This window comes from Pseudophryne corroboree, chromosome 10 (genome assembly GCF_028390025.1).
Source record: "Pseudophryne corroboree isolate aPseCor3 chromosome 10, aPseCor3.hap2, whole genome shotgun sequence".
NCBI lineage: Eukaryota > Metazoa > Chordata > Amphibia > Anura > Myobatrachidae > Pseudophryne > Pseudophryne corroboree.
The window spans coordinates 233,155,898-233,179,118 of NC_086453.1; the positions used below are offsets into that span (position 1 = coordinate 233,155,898).

The window sequence follows — 23,221 nt, forward strand, 5'->3', positions numbered from 1 at the left end:
TTCACACCATACATAATACCCTGTTTTACGGTATCTGTAGTATCAGCTAAATGTAACGTCTCCTTCATTGCCAAAATCATATAACGTGTGGCCCTACTGGAAAATACGTTTGAATTTCTACCGTCGTCACTGGAATCAGTGCCCGTGTCTGGGTCTGTGTCGACCGACTGAGGCAAAGGGCGTTTTACAGCCCCTGACGGTGTTTGAGGCGCCTGGACAGGCATTAATTGATTGTCCGGCCGCCTCATGTCCTCAACTGACTGTTTAAGGGAAGATAAACCATCACGTAATTCCACAAATAAAGGCATCCATTCTGGTGTCGACCCCCTGGGGGGGTGACATCTGCATATTTGGCAATTGCTCCGCCTCCACACCAATATCGTCCTCATACATGTCGACACCACGTACCGACACACACCGCAAACTCACAGGGAATGCTCTAATGAAGACAGGACCCACTAGCCCTTTTGGGGAGACAGAGGGAGAGTCTGCCAGCACACACCACAAAGCGCTATATATACAAGGGATATCCTTATATTAAGTGCTCCCTTATAGCTGCTTTAATATATATATATATAGCCATTAATGTGCCCCCCCTCTCTGTTTTACCCTGTTTCTGTAGTGCAGTGCAGGGGAGAGACCTGGGAGCCGTTCTGACCAGCGGAGCTGTGACAGAAAATGGCGCCGTGTGCTGAGGAGATAGGCCCCGCCCCTTTTTCGGCGGGTTCTTCTCCCGCTATTTTTCCAGTCAGGCAGGGGTTAAATATCTCCATATAGCCCCTATGGGCTATATGTGAGGTATTTTTAGCCTTGTATAAGGTTTATATTTGCCTCTCAGAGCGCCCCCCCCCAGCGCTCTGCACCCTCAGTGACTGCCCAGTGAAGTGTGCTGAGAGGAAAATGGCGCACAGCTGCAGTGCTGTGCGCTACCTTATGAAGACTGAGGAGTCTTCAGCCGCCGTTTTCCGGACCTCTTCACGCTTCAGCATCTGCAAGGGGGTCGGCGGCGCGGCTCCGGGACCGGACTCCACGGCTGGGCCTGTGTTCGATCCCTCTGGAGCTAATGGTGTCCAGTAGCCAAGCAGCAAATCCACTCTGCATGCAGGTGAGTTTACTACTTTCCCCCTAAGTCCCACGTTGCAGTGATCCTGTTGCCAGCAGGACTCACTGTAAAGAAAAAAAACCTAAACTAAACTTTCTCTAAGCAGCTCTTTAGGAGAGCCACCTAGATTGCACCCTTCTCGTTCGGGCACAAAATCTAACTGGAGTCTGGAGGAGGGTCATAGGGGGAGGGGCCAGTGCACACCACCTGACCTAGTAAAGCTTTACTTTTTTGTGCCCTGTCTCCTGCGGAGCCGCTATTCCCCATGGTCCTTTCAGGAACCCCAGCATCCACTTAGGACGATAGAGAAAAGGGGTTTGTATATGCAATACTCCCTTGACAAACTTCTGGACTTCAGGAACTGAAGCCAATTCTTTCTGGAAGAAAATTTACAGGGCCGAATTTGAACCTTAATGGACCCCAATTTGAGGCCCATAGACACTCCTGTTTGCAGGAAATGCAGGAAACGACCGAGTTGAAATTTCTTTGTGGGGCCTTCCTGGCCTCACACCACGCAACATATTTTCGCCACACGTGGTGATAATGTTGTGCGGTCACCTCCTTTCTGGCTTTGACCAGGGTAGGAATGACCTCTTCCGGAATGCCTTTTTTCCCTTAGGATCCGGCTTTCCATCGCCATGCCGACAAACGCAGCTGCGGTAAGTCTTGGAACAGACATGGTACTTGCTGAAGCAAGTCCCTTCTTAGCGGCAGAGGCCATAAGACCTCTGTAAGCATCTCTTGAAGTTCCGGGTACCAAGTCCTTCTTGGCCAATCCGGAGCCATGAGTATAGTTCTTACTCCTCTACGTCTTATAATTCTCAGCACCTTAGGTATGAGAAGCAGAGGAGGGAACACATACACCGACTGGTACACCCACGGTGTTACCAGAACGTCCACATCTATTGCCTGAGAGTCTCTTGACCTGGCGCAATACCTGTCCCGTTTTTTGTTCAGACGGGACGCCATCATGTCCACCTTTGGTATTTCCCAACGGTTTACAATCATGTGGAAAAAACTTCTCAATGAAGTTTCCACTCTCCCGGGTGGAGGTCGTGCTGAGGAAGTCTGCTTCCCAGTTTCCATTCCCGGGATGAAAAACTGCTGACAGTGTTATCACATGATTTTCCGCCCAGCGAAAAGTCCTTGCAGTTTCTGCCATTGCCCTCCTGCTTCTTGTGTCGCCCTGTCTGTTTACGTGGGCGACTGCCGTGATGTTTTTCCCACTGGATCAATACCGGCTGACCTTGAAGCAGAGGTCTTGCCAAGCTTAGAGCATTACAAATTTACCCTTAGCTCCAGTATATTTATGTGGAGAAAAGTCTCCATACTTGATCACACTCCCTGGAATTTTTTCCCTTGTGTGACTGCTCCCCAGCCTCTCAGGCTGGGCTCCGTGGTTACCAGCATCCAATCCTGAATGCCGAATCTGCGGCCCTCTAGAAGATGAGCACTCTATAACCACCACAGGAGAGACACCCTTGTCCTTGGATATTGGGTTATCCGCTGATGCATCTGAAGATGCGATCCGGACCATTTGTCCAGCAGATCCCACTGAAAAGTTCTTACGTGAAATCTGCCGAATGGAATTGCTTCGTAGGAAGCCACCATTTTTACCAGGACCCTTGTGCAATGATGCACTGTTTTTAGGAGGTTCCTGACTTGCTCGGATAACTCCCTGGCTTTCTCTTCCGGGAGAAACACCTTTTTCTGGACTGTGTCCAGAATCATCCCTAGGCACAGCAGATGTGTCGTCGGGATCAGCTGCGATTTTGGAATATTTAGAATCCACCCGTGCTGATTGTAGCAGTATCCGAGATAGTGCTACTCCGACCTCCAACTGTTCCCTGGACTATGCCCCTATCAGGAGATCGTCCAAGTAAGGGATAATTAAGACGCCTTTTCTTCGAAGAAGAATCATCAATTCGGCCATTACCTTGGTAAAGACCCCGGGGTGCCGTGGACAATCCAAACGGCAGCGTCTGAAACTGATAGTGACAGTTCTGCACCACGAACCTGAGGTACCCTTAGTGAGAAGGGCAAATTTGGGACATAGAGGTAAGCATCCCTGATGTCCCGGGACACTATATAGTCCCCTTCTTCCTGGTTCGTTATCACTGCTCTGAGTGACTTCATCTTAATTTGAACCTTTGTAAGTGTTCAAAAAAAAATTTTTAGAATAAGTCTCACCTAGCCTTCTGGCTTCAGTACCACAATATAGTGTGGAATAATACCCCTTTTCTGTAGTAGGAGGGGTAATTTAATTATCACCTGCTGGGAATACAGCTTGTGAATTTTTTCCCATACTACCTCCTTGTCGGAGGGAGACTTGGTAAAGCAGACTTCAGGAGCCTGCGAAGGGGAAACGTCTCGACATTCCCATCTGTACCCCCGGGATACTACTTGTAGGATCCAGGGGTCCTGTACGGTCTCAGCGCCATGCTGAGAACTTGTCAGACGCGGTGGAACGCTTCTGTTCCTGGGAATGGGCTGCCTGCTGCAGTCTTCTTCCCTTTCCTCTATCCCTGGGCAGATATGATCTTATAGGGACGAGAGGACTGAGGCTGAAAAGACGGTGTCTTTTTCTGCAGAGATGTGACTTAGGGTAAAAAACGGTGGATTTTCCAGCAGTTGCCGTGACCACCAGGTCCGATGGACCGACCCCAAACAAGTCCTCTTCCTTTATACGGCCATACTGTGCCGTTTGGAATCTGCATCACCTGACCACTGTCGTGTCCATAACATCTTCTGGCAGTTATGGACATCGCGTTTATTCATGATGCCAGAGTGCAAATATCCCTCTGTGCATCTCGCATATATAGAAATGCTCTATAGTCAATAAAATACTGTCCCTGTCAAGGGTATCAATATTTTTAGTCAGGGAATCCGACCAAGCCACCCTAGCTCTGCACATCCAGGCTGAGGCGATCGCTGGCCGCAGTATAACACCAGTATGTGTGTATATACTTTTTATTATATTTTCCAGCCTTGTCAGCTGGTCCTTGAGGACGGCCCTATCTATAGCCGGTACCGCCACTTGTTTTGATAAGCGTGTGAGCGCCTTATCCACCTTAAGGGGTGTTTCCCAACGCGCCCTAACTTCTGGCGGGAAAGGGTATACCGCCCATAATTTTCTATCGGGGGGAACCCACGTATCATCACACACTTTATTTAATTTATCTGATTCAGGAAAAACTATGGTAGTTTTTTCACATCCCACATAATACCCTCTTTTGTGGTACTTGTAGTATCAGAAATACGTAACACCTCCTTCATTGCCTTTAACGTGTGGCCCTAATAAGGAATACGTTTGTTTATTCACCGTCGACACTGGATTCAGTGTCCCTGTCTGTGTCTGTGTCGACCGACTAAAGTAAACGGGCGTTTTAAAACCCTTGACGGTGTTTTTGAGACGTCTGGACCGTACTAATTGTTTGTCGGCCGTCTCATGTCGTCAACCGACTTTGCAGCGTGTTGACATTATCACGTAATTTCCTAAATAAGCCATCCATTCCGGTGTCGACTCCCTAGAGAGTGACATCACCATTACAGGCAATTGCTCCGCCTCCACGCCAATATCGTCCTCATACATGTCGACACACACGTACCGACACACAGCAGACACACAGGGAATGCTCTATACGAAGACAGGACCCACTAGCCCTTTGGGGAGACAGAGGGAGAGTCTGCCAGCACACACCAAAAAGCGCTATATATGACAGGGATAGCCTTATGATTAAGTGCTCCCTTATAGCTGCTTTTATATTAATATATATATATATAGCCATTTATTTTGCCCCCCCTCTCTGTTATACCCTGTTTCTGTAGTGCAGTGCAGGGGAGAGACCTGGGAGCCTTCCTGACCAGCGGAGCTGTGACAGAAAATGGCGCCGTGTGCTGAGGAGATAGGCCCCGCCCCTTTTCCGGCGGGCTCGTCTCCCGCTATTTAGTACATTTAGGCAGGGGTAAATATCTCCATATAGCCTCTGGGGCTATATGTGAGGTATTTTTAGCCTTTTTAAAGGTTTTCATTTGCCTCCCAGGGCGCCCCCCCCCAGCGCCCTGCACCCTCAGTGACTGCCGTGTGAAGTGTGCTGAGAGGAAAATGGCGCACAGCTGCAGTGCTGTGCGCTACCTTAAGAAGACTGCAGGAGTCTTCAGCCGCCGATTCTGGACCTCTTCTTGCTTCAGCATCTGTGAGGGGGCCGGCGGCGTGGCTCCGGTGACCATCCAGGCTGTACCTGTGATCGTCCCTCTGGAGCTTCATGTCCAGTAGCCAAGAAGCCAATCCATCCTGCACGCAGGTGAGTTCACTTCTTCTCCCCTCTGTCCCTCGTTGCAGTGATCCTGTTGCCAGCAGGAATCACTGTAAAATAAAAAACCTAAGCTAAACTCTCTAAGCAGCTCTTTATGAGAGCCACCTAGAATTGCACCCTTCTCGGCCGGGCACAAAAATCTAACTGGCTTGGAGGAGGGTCATAGGGGGAGGAGCCAGTGCACACCACCTGATCCTAAAGCTTTACTTTTTGTGCCCTGTCTCCTGCGGAGCCGCTATTCCCCATGGTCCTTTCAGGAACCCCAGCATCCACTAGGACGATAGAGAAATGATAATGTAAACTCCTTGCATAACAGATTGGATAAAACTGTAACCTTGGGACAGTCAGGGTCTCAACCCGTGCCTGATCCTACAGCGCAGAGGCCGTCAGGGTCTCAAAAGCGCACACTATCACAGATAGTTGACACAGATGTCAACACGGAATCGGATTCCAGTGTCGATGACGATGAGGCAAAGTTGCAGCCTAAAATGACTAAAGCCATCCGCTACATGATTGTAGCAATGAAGGATGTATTACACATTTCTGAGGAAAATCCTGTCCCTGACAAGAGGATTTATATGTATGGGGAGAAAAAGCATGAAGTGACTTTTCCCCCTTCACATGAATTAAATGAATTATGTGAAAAAGCGTGGCATTCCCCTGACAGGAAGGTGATAATTTCCAAGAGATTACTTATGGCGTATCCTTTCCCGCCAACGGACAGGTTACGCTGGGAATCCTCCCCTAGGGTAGACAAGGCGTTGACACACTTGTCTAAGAAGGTGGCCCTGCCGTCTCAGGATACGGCCGCCCTAAAGGATCCTGCGGATAGAAAGCAGGAAGCTATCCTGAAGTCTGTTTATACACATTCTGGCACACTGCTGAGGCCAGCAATTGCTTCGGCCTGGATGTGTAGTGCGGTAGCTGCATGGACGGATACTCTGTCTGAGGAGAAAGATACCCTGGACAGGGACACTGTTCTACTGAAGCAAGAAGGTCAGAGGTGCGTCCTTTCTTGCCAGAGGCAGGGGTAGAGGAAAAAAGCTGCACCATACAGCTAGTTCCCATGAACAAAAGTCTTCCCCGGCTTCCACTAAATCCACCGCATGACGCTGGGGCTCCACAGGCGGAGCCAGGAGCCGTGGGGGCGCGTCTCCGACATTTCAGCCACCAGTGGGTTCGCTCACAGGTGGATCCTTGGGCTATACAAGTTGTGTCTCAGGGATACAAGCTGGAATTTGAGGTGACGCCCCCTCACCGTTACCTAAAATCGGCCTTACCAACTTCCCCCATGGAAAGGGAGATAGTGTTGGCGGCAATTCACAATCTTTCTCCAGCAGGTGGTGGTAGAGGTTCCCCCCCCTTCAACGGGGAAGGGGCTACTATTCCACTATGTTTGTGGTACCGAAACCGGACGGTTCGGTCAGACCCATTTTAAATGTCAGCTCTTCCGGGCACAGTTTCCTTAACTGAGGTCTGGAGGAGGGGCATAGAGGGAGGAGCCAGTGCACACCAGATAGTACTAAATCTTTCTTTAGAGTGCCCAGTCTCATGCGGAGCCCGCTATTCCCATGGTCCTTACGGAGTCCCCAGCATCCACTACGGACTACGAGAAATAGAATTACCGGTGAGTAAATTCTTATTTTTGATAGTGATGTGCCATTTTCCACCTCTCTTTTTGGAACTTATATAAACTAGTATTTACCCTAGCTTGTACACACTTCAGTGATTTTGCTTGTTATATATTTGATGTTTACATATGACAACCAATGGTTTTCAAAGCCGAAGGCTAATATTACAATCAATTTAGCAACTGACTTTGGTCACATTTCACAAATGTTATATGTTTTCAGTCACCAACTTATGAGTGCTCATCCCATCCTATCTAAAGGCAACCTTAAATGGTCGAGTTAAAATATTAACATATTACAGGTTGAGTATCCCTTATCCAAAATCCCACATTTTTGGGTCCCCTACTAAGATAATGACGTATGTATGTATGTATGTATGTATGTATGTATGTATGTATGAATGAGAGAGATTTATAAATAATATATATAATATCTTACTAGGGGACCCACAAATTTGGGATTTTGAAGTGTGTGTGTGTGTGTGTGTGTGTGTGTGTGTGTGTGTGTATATATATATATATATATATATATATATATATATAATATAATATTATTATTAATATAATATATAATGCATATATATATTATATAATGCCTATATATATATATATATATATATATATATATATATATATATATATATATATATATATATAAATAAAATATTACATATATATATATAAATAAAATATTACACACATATTATTATATATACACACATACATACATATACATACATACATACATAAATATATATATATCTGTATATATGTATGTGTATATATATGTATGTATGTATGTATGAGAGTGATTTATAAGTAATAATATATATAATATTTATATTATCTTACTAGGGGACCCACAAATTTGGGATTTTGAAGTGTGTATATATATATATATATATATATATATATATATATATATATATATATATATGTATGTGTATATATATAATATATGTGTGTAATATTATATATATATATATAAAATATTACACATATATTATATATACACATATATATATATATATATATGTGTGTATATATAATAATATATGTGTTTTATATATATATATATATATATATATATATATATATATATATATATATATATATATATATATATATATATATATATACACACACACACACACACACACACACACACATACATACTGTATACATACATGCACACACCACAGACGAAATCCCCCTGACTAAATCCCGCGTTTGCCTCTGTTCCCAGGACTTTAATCAATACAGGGACATAAATGATGAGTATTTGTATGCATTTAATATTGTACATCATTTCCTTAATTGCCACCATTAGCAATATACTTCTCTTTAAGTGACAGAGGCATGTCATTGTCTACTGAATGTACCAATTTGATCAGATACTATTGATCCGTAGACCACAAAAGGGGCAGTTTTATTAAAAGTGGATGTTTCTAGGTGTATATAGGGTAGGGCTCAAATGGTCGTGATTTCATATGAATAAATTTTGGAAGGAATCCAGATGGAGTCGGGTCTACCATTTCTTTTGCAGCCCCCTCTTTCCTCGACTACAGTCTGCTCCTCACTAGGAGCCTTTGTTTCTCTAGTACAGGGGTGGGGAGCCTCCGGCCCACGCAAAGCAGTTTGTTCCGGCCCACCCACTTGGGTCAGCGAGACACGCCGCCGCTCAGTCCAGCGTGTCTCAGCTGTCAGGGCAGGGAGTAGAGCACAGCTACATGTCCAGCGGCAGGTAAGATCTCAAGGCACGCCACCAGACAGAGCAGCAGCGGTGAGCAGCACAGTGGGATGGGGGGGGGGGGGGTACTCTGGTGGCATTTGTGGACCTGGCACTGCACTATTGGGGGCATAGGTGTATCAAGTCCCATTTTAATTGGCCACACCCATTTTTTGGCACGTGCACTCAGTACCTCTAAGGGGCCGAACTACTGGGGGGCAGGGTAATTTTTAAGTTCAGAATTTTTGTATGGCCCCCCCAAAGGATTTTTATAAATATCCAAATGGCACTTGGTAGAAAAAAAGATTCCCCACCCCTGCTTTAGTACCTGGATACATGTGGTCGCTTTTGAAAAAGGTATTTTCCTTCCAAACCCTACTATCACAACTCACAGATCCATATCATTAGCATCTGGAGGACACTACTTACACAAGCTCCTTTCCAAAGAAATGAAAAACTATCTGCATTGCTACCATGTCACTGGCAGATAAATGGTTAGTACCAACATAGGAAGAACAGACAGGCATAGTGCAATCCTGTTAAAAAATAAGATTTTACTTACCGATAAATCTATTTCTCGTAGTCCGTAGTGGATGCTGGGGACTCAGTCAGGACCATGGGGAATAGCGGCTCCGCAGGAGACAGGGCACAAAAGCAAGCTTTTAGGATCACATGGTGTGTACTGGCTCCTCCCCCTATGACCCTCCTCCAAGCCTCAGTTAGGTACTGTGCCCGGACGAGCGTACACAATAAGGAAGGATCTTGAATCCCGGGTAAGACCCAAACCAGCCACACCAATCACACCGTACAACTTGTGATCTGAACCCAGTTAACAGTATGATAACAATGAAGTAGCCTCTAAAAAAGATGGCTCACAACAATAATAACCCGATTTTTGTAACAATAATTATGTACAAGTAATGCAGACAATCCGCACTTGGGATGGGCGCCCAGCATCCACTACGGACTACGAGAAATAGATTTATCGGTAAGTAAAATCTTATTTTCTCTAACGTCCTAGTGGATGCTGGGGACTCCGTCAGGACCATGGGGATTATACCAAAGCTCCCAAACGGGCGGGAGAGTGCGGGTGACTCTGCAGCACCGAATGAGAGAACTCCAGGTCCTCCTCAGCCAGGGTATCAAATTTGTAGAATTTTACAAACGTGTTCCCCCCTGACCACGTAGCTGCTCGGCAAAATTTTAAAGCCGAGACCCCCTCGGGCATCCGCCCAAGATGAGCCCACCTTCCTTGTGGAATGGGCATTGACAGATTTTTGCTGTGGCAGGCCTGCCACAGACTGTGCAAGCTGAATTGTACTACAAATCCAACGAGCAATAGTCTGCTTAGAAGCAGGAGCACCCATCTTTTGGGGTGCATACAATATAAACAGCAAGTCAGACTTTCTGACTCCAGCCGTCCTGGAAATATATATATATATATATATAATCTATTTTTAGGGCCCCGACAACGTCTAGCAACTTGGAGTCCTCCAAGTCCCTAGTAGCCGCAGGCACCACAATATGTTGTTTCAGGCGAAACGCTGACACCACCTTAGGAAGAAACTGGGGACGAGTCCGCAGTTCTGCCCTGTCCGAATGGAAAAACAAATATGAGCTTTTTTTAAGACAAAGCCCCCAATTCTGACAATCGCCTGGCCGAGGCCAGGGCCACAACATGGTCCCTTTCCATGTGAGATATTTCAAATCCACAGATTTGATCGGTTCAAACCAATATGATTTGAGGAATCCCAACACTACGTTGAGATCCCACGGTGCCACTGGAGGCACACAAGGGGCTGTATATGCAATACTCCCTCGACAAACGTCTGGACTTCAGGAATTGAAGCCAATTTTTTCTGGAAGAAAATCTACAGGGCCGAAACTTGAACCTTAATGGACCCCAATTTGAGGCTCATAGACACTCCTGTTTTCAGGAAGTGCAGAAATCGACCTAGTTGAAATTTTTTCGTGGGGCCTTCCTGGCCTCATCCACGCAACATATTTTCACCACATGTGGTGATAACGTTGTGCGGTCACCTCCTTCCTGGCTTTGACCAGGGTAGGTATGACCTCTTCCGGAATGCCTTTTCCCTTAGGATCCGGCGTTCAACCGCCATGCCGTCAAACGCAGTCGCGGTAAGTCTTGGAACAGACAAGGTCCCTGCTGGAGCAGGTCCTTTCTTAGAGGCAGATGCCACGGTTCCTCTTGGAACAGACATGGTTCTTGCTGAAAGCAAATCCCATCTTAGCTCCCGAGGCCATTAGTCCTCTGTGAGCATCTCTTGAAGTTCCGGGTACCAAGTCCCTCTTGGCCAATCCGGAGCCACGAGTATAGTTCTTACTCCTCTACGTCTTATAATTCTCAATACCTTGGTTATGAGAAGCAGAAGAGGGAACACATACACCGACTGTTACACCCACGGTGTTACCAGGACGTCCACAGCTATCGCCTGAAGGTCTCGTGACCTGGCGCAATACCTGTCCCGTTTTTTGTTCGGGCGGGACGCCATCATTTCCACCTTTGGTCTTTCCCAACGGTTCACAATCATGCGGAAAACTTCCCGATGAAGTTCCCACTCTCCCGGGTGGAGGTCGTGCCTGCTGAGGAAGTCTGCTTCCCAGTCGTCCACTCCCGGAATGAACACTGCTGACAGTGCTATCACATGATTTTCCGTCTAGCGAAAAATCCTTGCAGTTTTGACCACTGCCCTCCTGCTTCTTGTGCCGCCCTATCTGTTTACGTGGGCGACTGCCGTGATGTTATCCCACTGGATCAATACCGGCTGACCTTGAAGCAGAGGCCTTGCTAAGCTTATAGCATTACAAATTTGCTCTTAGCTCCAGTATATTTATGTGGAGAGAATTCTCCAGACTTGATCACACTCCCTGGAAATTTTTTCCCTGTGTGACTGCTCCCCAGCCTCTCAGGCTGGCCTCCGTGGATACCAGCATCCAATCCTGAATGCCGAATCTGCGGCCCTCTAGAAGATGAGCACTCTGTAATCACCACAGGAGAGACACCCTTGTCCTTGGATATAGGGTTATCCGCTGATGCATCTGAAGATGCGATCCGGACCATTTGTCCAGCAGATCCCACTGAAGAGTTCTTGCGTGAAATCTGCCGAATGGAAGCGCTTCGTAATAAGCCACCATTTTTTACCAGGACTCTTGTGCAATGATGCACTGACACTTTTCCTGGTTTTAGGAGGATCCCGATTAGCTCGGATAACTCCCTGGCTTTCTCCTCTGGGAGAAACACCCTTTTCCTGGACTGTGTCCAGAATCATCCCTAGGACCAGCAGACGTGTCGTCGGAACAACTGCAGTTTTGGAATATTTAGAATCCACCCGTGCTGTCGTAGAACTACTTGAGATAGTGCTACTCCGACCTCCAACTGTTCTCTGGACCTTGTTCTTATCAGGAGGTCGTCCATTTTCTTTGAAGACGAATCCTCATTTCGGTCATTACCTTGGTAAAGACCCGGGGTGCCTTGGACACTCCAACGGCATCGTCTGAAACTGATAGTGACAGTTCTGTACCACGAACCTGAGGTACCCTTGGTGAGAAAAGCAAATTTTGGGACATGGAGGTAAGCATCCCTGATGTCCCGGGACACCATATAGTCCCCTTGTTCCCAGTTCGCTATCACTGCTCTGAGTGACTCCATCTGGATTTGAACCCTTGTAAGTGTTCAAATTTTTCAGATTTAGAATCGGTCTCACCTAGCCTTCTGGCTTCAGTACCACCCTATAGTGTGGAACAATACCCCTTTCCTTGTTGTAGGAGGGGTAATTTTATTATCACCTGCTGGGAATACAGCTTGTGAATTGTTTTCAATACTGCCTCCCTGTCGGAGGGGGACATTGGTACAGCAGACTACAGGAACCTGCGAGGGGGGAAACGCCTCGACATTCCAATCTGTGCCCCTTTGATACTACTTGTAGGATCCAGGGGTCCTGTACGGTCCCAGCGTCATGCTGAGAACTTAGTAGAAGCGGTGGAGGGCTTCTGTTACTGGGAATGGGCTGCCTGCTGCAGTCTTCTTCCCTTTTCTCTATCCCTGGGCAGATATCTTATAGGGACGAAAAGACTGAGGCTGAAAAGACGGTGTCTTTTTCTGCAGAGATGTGACTTAGGGTAAAAAACGGTGGATCTTCCAGCAGTTGCCGTGGCCACCAGGTCCCATGGACCGACCCCAAATAACTCCTCCCCTTTTATACGGCAATACATCTTTGTGCCGTTTGGAATCTGCATCCCCTGACCAGTGTCGTGTCCATAAACATCTTCTTGCAGATATGGACATCGCATTTACTCTTGATGCCAGAGTGCAAATATCCCTCTGCGCATCTCGTATATATAGAAATGCATCCTTTAAATGCTCTATAGTCAATAAAATACTGTCCCTGTCAAGGGTATCAATATTTTTAGTCAGGGAATCCGACCAAGCCACCTCAGCTCTGCACATCCAGGCTGAGGCGATCGCTGGTCACAGTATAACACCAGCATGTGTGTGTATACTTTTTAGGATATTTTTCTGATAAGCATGTGAGCGCCTTATCCACCCTGAGGGGTGTTTCCCAATGCGCCTTAACTTCTGGCGGGAAAGGGTATACCGCCAATAATTTTCTATCGGGGGAAACCCACGCATCATCACACACTTCATTTAATTTATCTGATTCAGGAAAAACTACAGGTAGTTTTTTCACCTCACACATAATACCCTTCTTTGTGGTACTTGGAGTATCAGAAATATGTAACACCTCCTTCATTGCCCTTAACGTGTGGCCCTAAAGGAAAATACGTTTGTTTCTTCACCGTCGACACTGAAATCAGTGTCCGTGTCTGGGTCTATGTCGACCGACTGAGGTAAATGGGCGTTTTTACAAGCCCCTGACGGTGTCTGAGACGCCTGGACCGGTACTAATTTGTTCGCCGGCCGTCTCATGTCGTCAACCCACTTGCAGCGTGTTGACATTACCACGTAATTCCATAAGTAAGCCATCCATTCCTGTGTCGACTCCCTAGAGAGTGACATCACCATTACAGGCAATTTGCTCCGCCTCCTCACCAACATTTTCCTCATACATGTCGACACACACGTACCGACATACAGCACACACATAGGGAATGCTCTGATAGAGGACAGGACCCACTAGCCCTTTGGGGAGACAGAGGGAGAGTTTGCCAGCACACACCAAAATGCTATAATTATACAGGGACAACCCTTATATAAGTGTTCCTCCCATATAGCATTTAATATATATGTATATCGCCAAATCAGTGCCCCCCCTCTCTGTTTTAACCCTGTTTCTGTAGTGCAGTGCAGGGGAGAGCCTGGGAGCCTTCCCCTCAGCCTTTCTGTGAGGGAAAATGGCGCTGTGTGCTGAGGAGAATAGGCCCCGCCCCCTTTTCGGCGGGCTTCTTCTCCGGAGATTGTGAAGTCTGGCAGGGGTTAAATACATCCATATAGCCTCAAGGGCTATATGTGATGTATTTTTCGCCATACAGGTATTCTACATTGCTGCCAGGGCGCCCCCCCCCCCCCGCGCCCTGCACCCTCCGTGATCGCTGTGGGAAGTGTGCTGACAGACAATGGCGCACAGCTGCAGTGCTGTGCGCTACCTGAGGAAGACTGAAAAGTCTTCTGCCGCCTGGTTCCGGACCTCTTCAATCTTCAGCATCTGCAAGGGGGTCGGCGGCGCGGCTCCGGGACGAACCCCAGGGCGAGACCTGTGTTCCGACTCCCTCTGAAGCTAATGGTGTCCAGTAGCCTAAGAATCCAATCCATCCTGCACGCAGGTGAGTTGAAATTCTCTCCCCTAAGTCCCTCGATGCAGTGAGCCTGTTGCCAGCAGGACTCACTGAAAATAAAGAACCTAAAAACTTTTTCTAAGCAACTCTTTAAGAGAGCCACCTAGATTGCACCCTTCTCGGACGGGCACAAAAACCTAACTGAGGCTTGGAGGAGGGTCATAGGGGGAGGAGCCAGTACACACCATGTGATCCTAAAAGCTTGCTTTTGTGCCCTGTCTCCTGCGGAGCCGCTATTCCCCATGGTCCTGACGGAGTCCCCAGCATCCACTAGGACGTTAGAGAAATAAAAGATTATTAATTGGTCCCACTCACAGAGATGGTATAAAATCACATGTAAAATTCCAAAGGGGTTCTGCAATCCATATTCTTAAGCTTTCTTGTTGGTACACCTCTTAAAGAGAATAATAGTGATAGTGCAACACCGTCTAAGACTCAGACAAATGAATTTAATAAAAATGCACTCCTCAGGATGCTCCTGAGGAAGGATATAATCCGAAAGCGCTTGAGCAAGGAATCCGTGCTGGACGAGGACCTAGGAACTGGAGGTGCGATTTGGGACGTGTGTGGACGCCGGAGTTACCGGGACTTTTGGTGACTATACATTAAAGTTTCATCTTGCAGTATCCGGTCCCACGGAAATCTTTTCAGCACATGTTTACATGTTTTTTCCATTTTCATGTTTGTGAGTGCATTTTTATTAAATTAATTTGTCCGAATCTTAGATGGTGTTGCACTATCACTATTATTCTCTTTAAGAGGTGTACCAACAAGAAAGCTTAAGAATATGGATTGCAGAACCCCTTTGGAATTTTACATGCAATTTTATACCATCTCTATGTGAGTGGGACCAATTAATTAAAGGATCTTTTATTTTTTAACAGGATTGCACTATGCCTGTCTGTTCTTTTTTTCAGTATTGATCTGTTTACTTCATTCGCAAATACCTGTTTGATGTGAACCTTTTTGTGTAAGCACAAGTTAAATTTACTCTAGAGGTGTAAAGTAGCGCCACGTGGAATCACAAATTCTCCAATATATGTTATTTTTAGAATCACGGTGAAAGATTCTGTTTGCTTCCAAGGGCTGCTATCAGCATATAAGCGCACTAGGGGTCTTCTTATTTTCTTTAGTACCAACATAGGTTATATAACCTCTACCTCTGCACAGTGACCCACAGATTCAACAATATTTAACAAGAGCTCCTAGAAAGAAAGGATCTCTGCTTACTACAATACCAGTTGTGGGTCACAAGGCACACATGTAAAATATATTGAAATCTGGTCAGTGTGTAACAATGCTTTCCTGTAAGCATAACTTGGTGAGGAGTATTCTGGTGCCGCCATAAGGTCACTGATGCATTATATTGATTCAGCCTATACAATTGGTAGCATCGCTTTACTTTAAGCCAGTGGTTCCCAAACTGTGTGCCGTGGCACCCTGGGGTGCCTCGGGTTGGTGGTCCAGAACCAATTCAAATTCTGCATGGTCAATGTAAAAAGCAAAACCAGTGTTAATGGCTGCCAATCATAAAATATATTGACAATCAGAAGCAAATCTTGTCCCTCACCACATAAGTTACCCTAAGGATGACCTAAAAAGATAATTTACATAATTTAATATTTCTTTCTACATTTTTCAATAAGAAACTATTGGCTTAGGGGTGCCGTGCAAAAAATTCTGAAACTCTAGGGTGCCGTGATTCAAAAAAGTTTGGAAACCACTGCTTTAAGCACTTGTGAACCACCTGCAGTCCTAAGAGGGCAGTCTTCTGCCACAAGTATGCCAGGTACGACTGAGGGGGATTATCTAATTATCCAGATGGATCGCCTGTAAAAAAACAAACAAAAAAAAAAACACACACACTTCTCCTGAAAACACACAGGTTCAGTGACACCTGTGTGTTTTCGTGTGAAACAGCCCCGTTTTCGGATAAAAATGGGGCTGTTTCCGGGGATTCTGCTTCGCCTGCCAGAGGCAGGTGAAACAAAATCCTCGAAAAGCCGGTGAGTGCTGCGGCTTATCGGGGCTAGATAGCCCCCAGCGGGACAATTAGCCCCAGTAAATTACCAGGGCTAAATGGATATACCCCTAAGAGTCAAAATGAACAAGGCTTCCTCACTGAGAAAGAAAACCTTGTGACATCACTGCAGTAAATTCAGAAAAACCTCCCCCAGCTAGGAGCAGACCCACAGTGTGCACAAGACACCAGTGATGTGCGACCAAGTGAGACAGGGCAGGCAGTCTCATCTGTCATAAGTCAGTATACTCTAGAGATTTTACTATAAAAATTATTAGAATAATACAAAGAAGATATTTATAACTTGTAATATAGTTGTATTATTCTTTATAATACAATCATCTTTGCATTAGTCTAATCAAAGTCCTAGTCGTATTATTTTAATCATTTTTATGTTTGCAAATCTGGCTGTGATATTAGCCAGTGCCTCCCCAGCCACTGACCTAGTCTATATCTTTTCTTTCCTGCATGCCAGCACTAAAAGCCCATGGAAAACAAACGGTCCCAGTTAAAAAGAATGGTTGAAATTATTATTACCATTATTTATATAGCGCACACATATACCACAGAGCTTTACAGAATATTTGGCCAGTCCCTGCCACAGTGGAGCTTACAATCTATATTTCCTACCACATGTGCATACACACAGTTAATTTTGTTGGGAGCCAATTAACCTACCAGTATATTTTTGGATTGTGGGCGAGAAGCTGGAGTAAACCCTCGCAAGCACTTGGAGAATATACAAACTCCACACAGTAAAGGCCATGATGAGAATCGAACCCATGACCTCAGTGAAGCGAGGCAGTAATGCTAACCATTACACCACCCGTGCTGCCAAAATATCCTTACAATACTTTCAACAATAAAAAAAATAAAAAAAAAAGGATACAAATACAGTATATTACATTTTATGTAACCAGATTTGCATTAATTGTGCAAACATTAAAGAAAACACACTTTGTCACTAATGTTGCCTATTTGTTCTAACACAGACCATGGAGAAAATTCTCTGTTGCCAAAAGAAATAACCCTACCAGTTAAAAAAAACAAAAACAAAAAAAAAAAAAACACAAAAACAAACAGCCCGTACACAAACAGGATGGATAAAGGGCCCACTGCCCATTACTTCTCAAGTCTGGGCCCACTCTGCCAACAGGATATTTTCCCAAATATAACCTCACTTATACCCCTTTCACATTGCCAATGCCAGATCCCACCCGGGAATTGGAAATGGGTCCTTCCTGAGTGGGATCAAGCATTGGACAATAATTGTAGGCTTCCGACCACGCAATTTGCCGGGTTGGTAGCCATAGCGTTGGGGGGCGGAGGCGGGGCTGGGAGATGAGCTCATCTCCGTGACGCCTATCCCTATGTAGTGAACGGGTTCCGGGTCGGAACCCGTTCACACTGCCACTAACACAGTATTCAACACAGCTTTATTCCCGGGTTGAATTACGGGGTCAGGCGACCCAGGAATTCGACCATGGCCCTTTCACCCCGCACACCGACCCGACAATATGCCGGGTCGATACCGGATTATTTGTGCGGTGTGAAAGGGGTCTAAAGGGTCTATTCACGAAGCAGTGAAAACAGAGCAGTGGAGAAGTTGGTTATGGCAACTAACATCTCACTTACATTTTATAAAATGTACTTGATAAAGGATTCCTTCAAAGCTGATTGGTTAAAATAGGAATCTTCTCCACTGGTCCTTTTCATGAATAGACCCCATATTCACAGGTCAAATAATTCTGATGCTTATATTAAGTATATGGAGCTGCAAATGCCCCACGGTGCCATACATAGGGGTAAAATATACAAGAAAGCGCATAAGCACAAAATGGTACAGACAAGAACATACATTTACACATACACTTGGTTACATAATTGCAGTGTTCAGATTACAGAAGTCCATATAGAACTCAGAGGAGCCCTGCCTGTGTTAGCCTATAATCTACTGTAGTACATATGGCTCGGATCAGAAATATTGTATTAACATTAACTTACAGATAAAGCCACAGTTAACCCAAATGGGTTTAGCATATTCTGAAACATTTACGCATTCCAACCTGACAACCTTTCCTTGCTGAATAATGCCCACTGGAAATACGGATTCAGGACTTTCTATTTCTCGCTTTGCAGGCTACAAGCAGATATGTGGCTGACTCTGCCTGGTCTCATGCTTTCAGACTAAATCATGTCCCTGAAGACATCATACCATGTCTTCAGCTCTATCAGACCCACCCATGAAACTAGGCCAGGCTCCAAAGCTCAGTTCTGCTGTTTGCAGCTTCCAGGCCAGGAACAATTTCATGCAGTTACTGGCCCAACAATGCATGATACAGTGTTTACAAGCACGGAAATACCTCTATACCTTTCTTACACAATGTGAGGTCATTAGGAATTTCCTCCCACTAAAGAATAAAAAAAAAAAAAAAAACAATATAACCTATGGTTTCATATGACCTTGATTGATAGAACATATTATCCCTGTACTGGAGGAACTAAACAAACATTTAAGACTATTATGTTTATATAGAAGGAAAGGTAACGTTTATGGAGAAGGATTTCTCTCTCTACTGGATATAAAATTAGTTTTTTTTCACTATTTCACCAGTAGAAACCAGTGCCTATGTAAGAAATAAACAACAACAACAACACGCATATGTGGGGAGACATTTAGGGCTCTCCTATATGGGGGTTTAGAATGTTAATGAGACGTACACACAGAAATCTTGTATTTAGTACTCCAATTTAACTGAGGATTAGTACCATGTTTTCAAAGCAGCATTGTGTATTCTACTTAGTAAGATTCCCATAGAATTTCACTGTGCCTCACAAAGTGTCAATGCCTTTATATCATACTTGCCTACCTGACCCTCTCCATGAGGGAGAAAATGCTCTGTTCCTGGACTTTCCTGGTAATGTAGGATTGCCATCACCTGTGGTGAGCTAGTTAATTGATAAGAAAGGTGTTTCACCACAGGTGATGGCAATCCTACATTACCAGGAAAGTCCATGAACAGAGCATTTTCTCCCTCATGGAGACGGTCAGGTAGGCAAGTATACTTTATATGCTGCCTGCAACAGGGGAGTCAAAACGCGTTTACAGGCAGATTTGCTTTTGTTATTGTTTGAATGTTCAACATTAACACACATTTAATGCTTTAAATAAACACTTGTGTAGTAGAATTATACATGCATCTTTAAAAACAGACAAGCATCTAGTTAACATTAATGACAGGCTACTCACTTCCCAAACAGGTAGACTTGACATACTATCCCTTTAAACTGGGGTGCTCACGGATTACACATGTTCTGAGGCCGATTAAAGTCAGGTTAAATACAGGCTTAAAGTCAGCCAGCCACAGAACCTGTGATATTCATTAGTGTCCCAGTTTAAATGTATAGGGGGTATTCAATTAGCCACAGTTAATTACCACTGCTAATTGTCCCGCCAGGGGCTATCCAATTAGCTCCGATAAGCCAGCACGAGCCGTGGTTTATCAGGGATTTTGTTTCACCTGCCTCAGGCAGGAGAAACCAAATTCCCGGGACCATCCCTGTTTCATTGAACCTGTGTGTTTTCGGGAGACAATGTTTTTTTTGGTTTGGTTTTTTTACAGGCGGCCAAATTGCATAGCCTGTAAAAAAAATACCGGTGAAACATCAGGAAAAATCACTATGTTGTCCATTTTCTGTGCCAGATGTATCTTCACCTGTAATTGGATACCCCCCATAGTATGGTAAGTCTACAAACAGGGGATGTTTCTTGTATTTCCTAACACATGCACTAGCTACTGTGTTTAAAGGCTTTATACAGCTCTCCCTTAATGTCTTTCTTTTTAAAATAGAAGTATCCCATAATATATTACCACTATCCTCTAAAGGGGGAACATGAAAAAAAGATGGGTATGAATTCATCAATTCAAACAGTGGATCAGTATGAAATGATCCCCCAACTACAGTACACACTCTATGAAGCAGCCATTTTGTTGGCTGAACCAATATTCATGAGAATACAGCATTCTTATGCATACATAGGCTTACCATACCATCCCTTTAAACAGGGATATTAATGAATTACACAAGTTCTGTGGCTGGCTGACTTCAAGCCTGCATGTCACCTAGTTTTAATCAGCCACAGCACCTGTGTAATCCATGAGTGTCCTGGTTTAAAAGGATGGAATGGTAAGCCTACATCAGTGTTTCCCAACCTCAGTCTATAATGCGACCTATCAGTCCAGGTTTAAGGATATCCATTCTTGAGAGCAGATGGTTTAGCTAAAGTACTCATTAAGTCACCTGTGCTCAAGTACGCCTAACCTGGACTGTGCCTTGAGGACTGAGGTTAGGAAACACCGGCCTACATTGTGTGTAGATGACCAAATGCTATTCATGAAGTAATACTATTGATTGAACGAGAGAAGATATGAATGCTTTAATATTAGTGCTATAATTCGTCAAATTATCTTCTTAAAAGATGGACAATATTTAATATAGTTTCTGAGGTTGAAAAAACACAATTTGTCCATCCAGTTCAACATATTTGTGGTCTCCTACACTGTATTATGTTTAAAACTAATTTTGTCTGTTTCTAATGTCGCCCGTTGTGTTTTTTACTTTTTTATATAAAACTATAGTGTGCGAGTATAATTTGTACTATATTTAACTACCATACATTGTGGTATATTCATGAAGCAGTGAAAAGTGTGGAGAAGTGAGCCAGTGGAATAGTTGCCCATGGAAACCAATAAGTGCTAGTGGGTCATTCCATGAAAATGGTCTTTTTATGTAACGTTTGTTACCAGTTTTCATGACAAGCTTTGCATCAAAATTAAAGCAGATCATGTACCAAACAAACATTTACTTTGCACAAAATATTCAAAACACATGCTCAAAAAAATATTTCACATGAAATATTTCAAAATGTAACATTTGTTACCCATACTTGCCTACCCTACCCTCTCCATGAGGGAGAAAATGCTCTGTTACTGGACTTTCCTGGTAATGTATGATTGCCATCACCTTTGGTGTCCTAGTTAATTGATAAGAAAGGTGTTTCACCACAGGTGATGGCAATCCTACATTACCAGGAAAGTCCAGGAACAGAGCATTTTCTCCCTCATGGAGAGGGTCAGGTAGGCAAGTATGTTGTTACCATGGAATGACCCTACTTATAATTTGATAGAATCCACTTCATAAATGTTACCTCAACACTGGTTGCTACAGCCAACTGTTCCACTCTTTCCTCTGCTTCATGAATAGACCCCATTATTTGGGACCAAAATAGGGAGTATGGGGTGGACTGTATCGCTAGAGTAAACATCAGATTGCACGAGTGTTTTGGTTTTCCCATTTTACAATGATTGGGGATCTATTTACGCATGTTACCTGCTAACTGGATGCACCTCACAAAGTGATAATCATTCCTGCTTCCAATTGTAATACTTTGCCCTTCATTATTTAAATTACATTTATACATCTAGAAATACTGTTAATTATTCCAGCCTCATCATTGCCATTATCACCCAATTAAAAAAAAAAAAAAGTGTAGTTATGTTTTCTGTCATACTTTTTCTTGCCCTCTTCCTTTATTCTTATAATGCTTAACCATTCTTGAGGCATGAGGCACATCTTTGGCCACTGCATACAGGCACCAGCTCTGCAGGAAGCGGCTTGCACACCTCCCAAACGTTCAGATCCAAGAATCAGGACCCAGGGCATGGTGATGGACTATGCTTTGGGCGTGCCCAGCGCTTGTAAAGCACCAGCCACTTCCTCTCAATGGAGCACCATAGGGCAGTACCACCAAATTGGGACAGCTGAAAGGTATGCACCAGCCATGTCTGTGTGCCATTAGCCAGGCATATAGGAGGGATGAGGGGGTACTAGAGTAAGTTTTGTTTTTTTTTCTAAAAAAAAAAAAAGTTCTCTCATATGCCAATGGGCAGCATTACTAATGAGCACTATATACCAGTGACATATGATCACATAAACTCACATTCGTTCAACCTGTAAAGCCGCTAGCTCAGTATGAGTTACTGGCACCCTTACCTCCGCACACAGAAGTCAGACTTTCAGCCCCCGCAGGCTCAGTCTCAGCTTTATAGTATCTCCCTCATGGGACATGTAGTCTCCCCAGCCCCTGACCTTACAAACCAGCAAGTTCACAAGCCTGTCAGTCAGACTACGCTTCCCATGATACCCCGCGGCGCCCTCGCCTACCTGTGCCTTTTTTCGCTCAGGTAACAAAGCAGCTTTCGTTTCACTCCCCTTCTCCCTCCGCCTTGGAATAGAACATGCTGGAGCGGGAGTACTGATGGGAAATGTAGTTCTCAGCCCCAGCAACATCGTGGTGCTGGGGAGAGTGAAGAACTCACTCCCAGAACGCACCGCGACAATGAGAGGAAAAGACAACTGACTGCGCACTGTGGCCGGCGCCCGCTGCTGCCGTTGCTAGGTTACCGCGACGCTTTATCTGCAGGAGAGCATGATGTGCTCATCATCTCAGGCGACTGTATCTTATCTTTTAGCTGGGCTGCAGCAATAGACTGCTGCTGTTTGTGCACGGCAGCTTTTATTTGAGTGTTACTTGCATAGTACATTTATA

At 44.8% G+C, this 23,221-nt stretch overlaps 1 protein-coding gene across 5 annotated transcripts in view; it reads right to left on the minus strand.

Annotated features, from left to right (window-relative positions):
* C10H1orf159 (chromosome 10 C1orf159 homolog) overlaps nt 1–22,979 on the minus strand; it is a 122,563-nt gene extending 99,584 nt beyond the window's left edge. For 2 of the 5 annotated variants that reach the window (XM_063943154.1, XM_063943148.1), the window contains exon 1: nt 22,666–22,807. The gene's annotated coding sequence lies outside the window, so the exon portion shown is untranslated. Of the gene's footprint in view, nt 1–19,861; nt 19,947–22,612; nt 22,808–22,836 lie in introns of those variants that run through there. The other 3 variants (XM_063943151.1, XM_063943149.1, XM_063943153.1) reach the window with 3 other exon arrangements.
* Nucleotides 22,980–23,221: the final 242 nt, after the last annotated feature.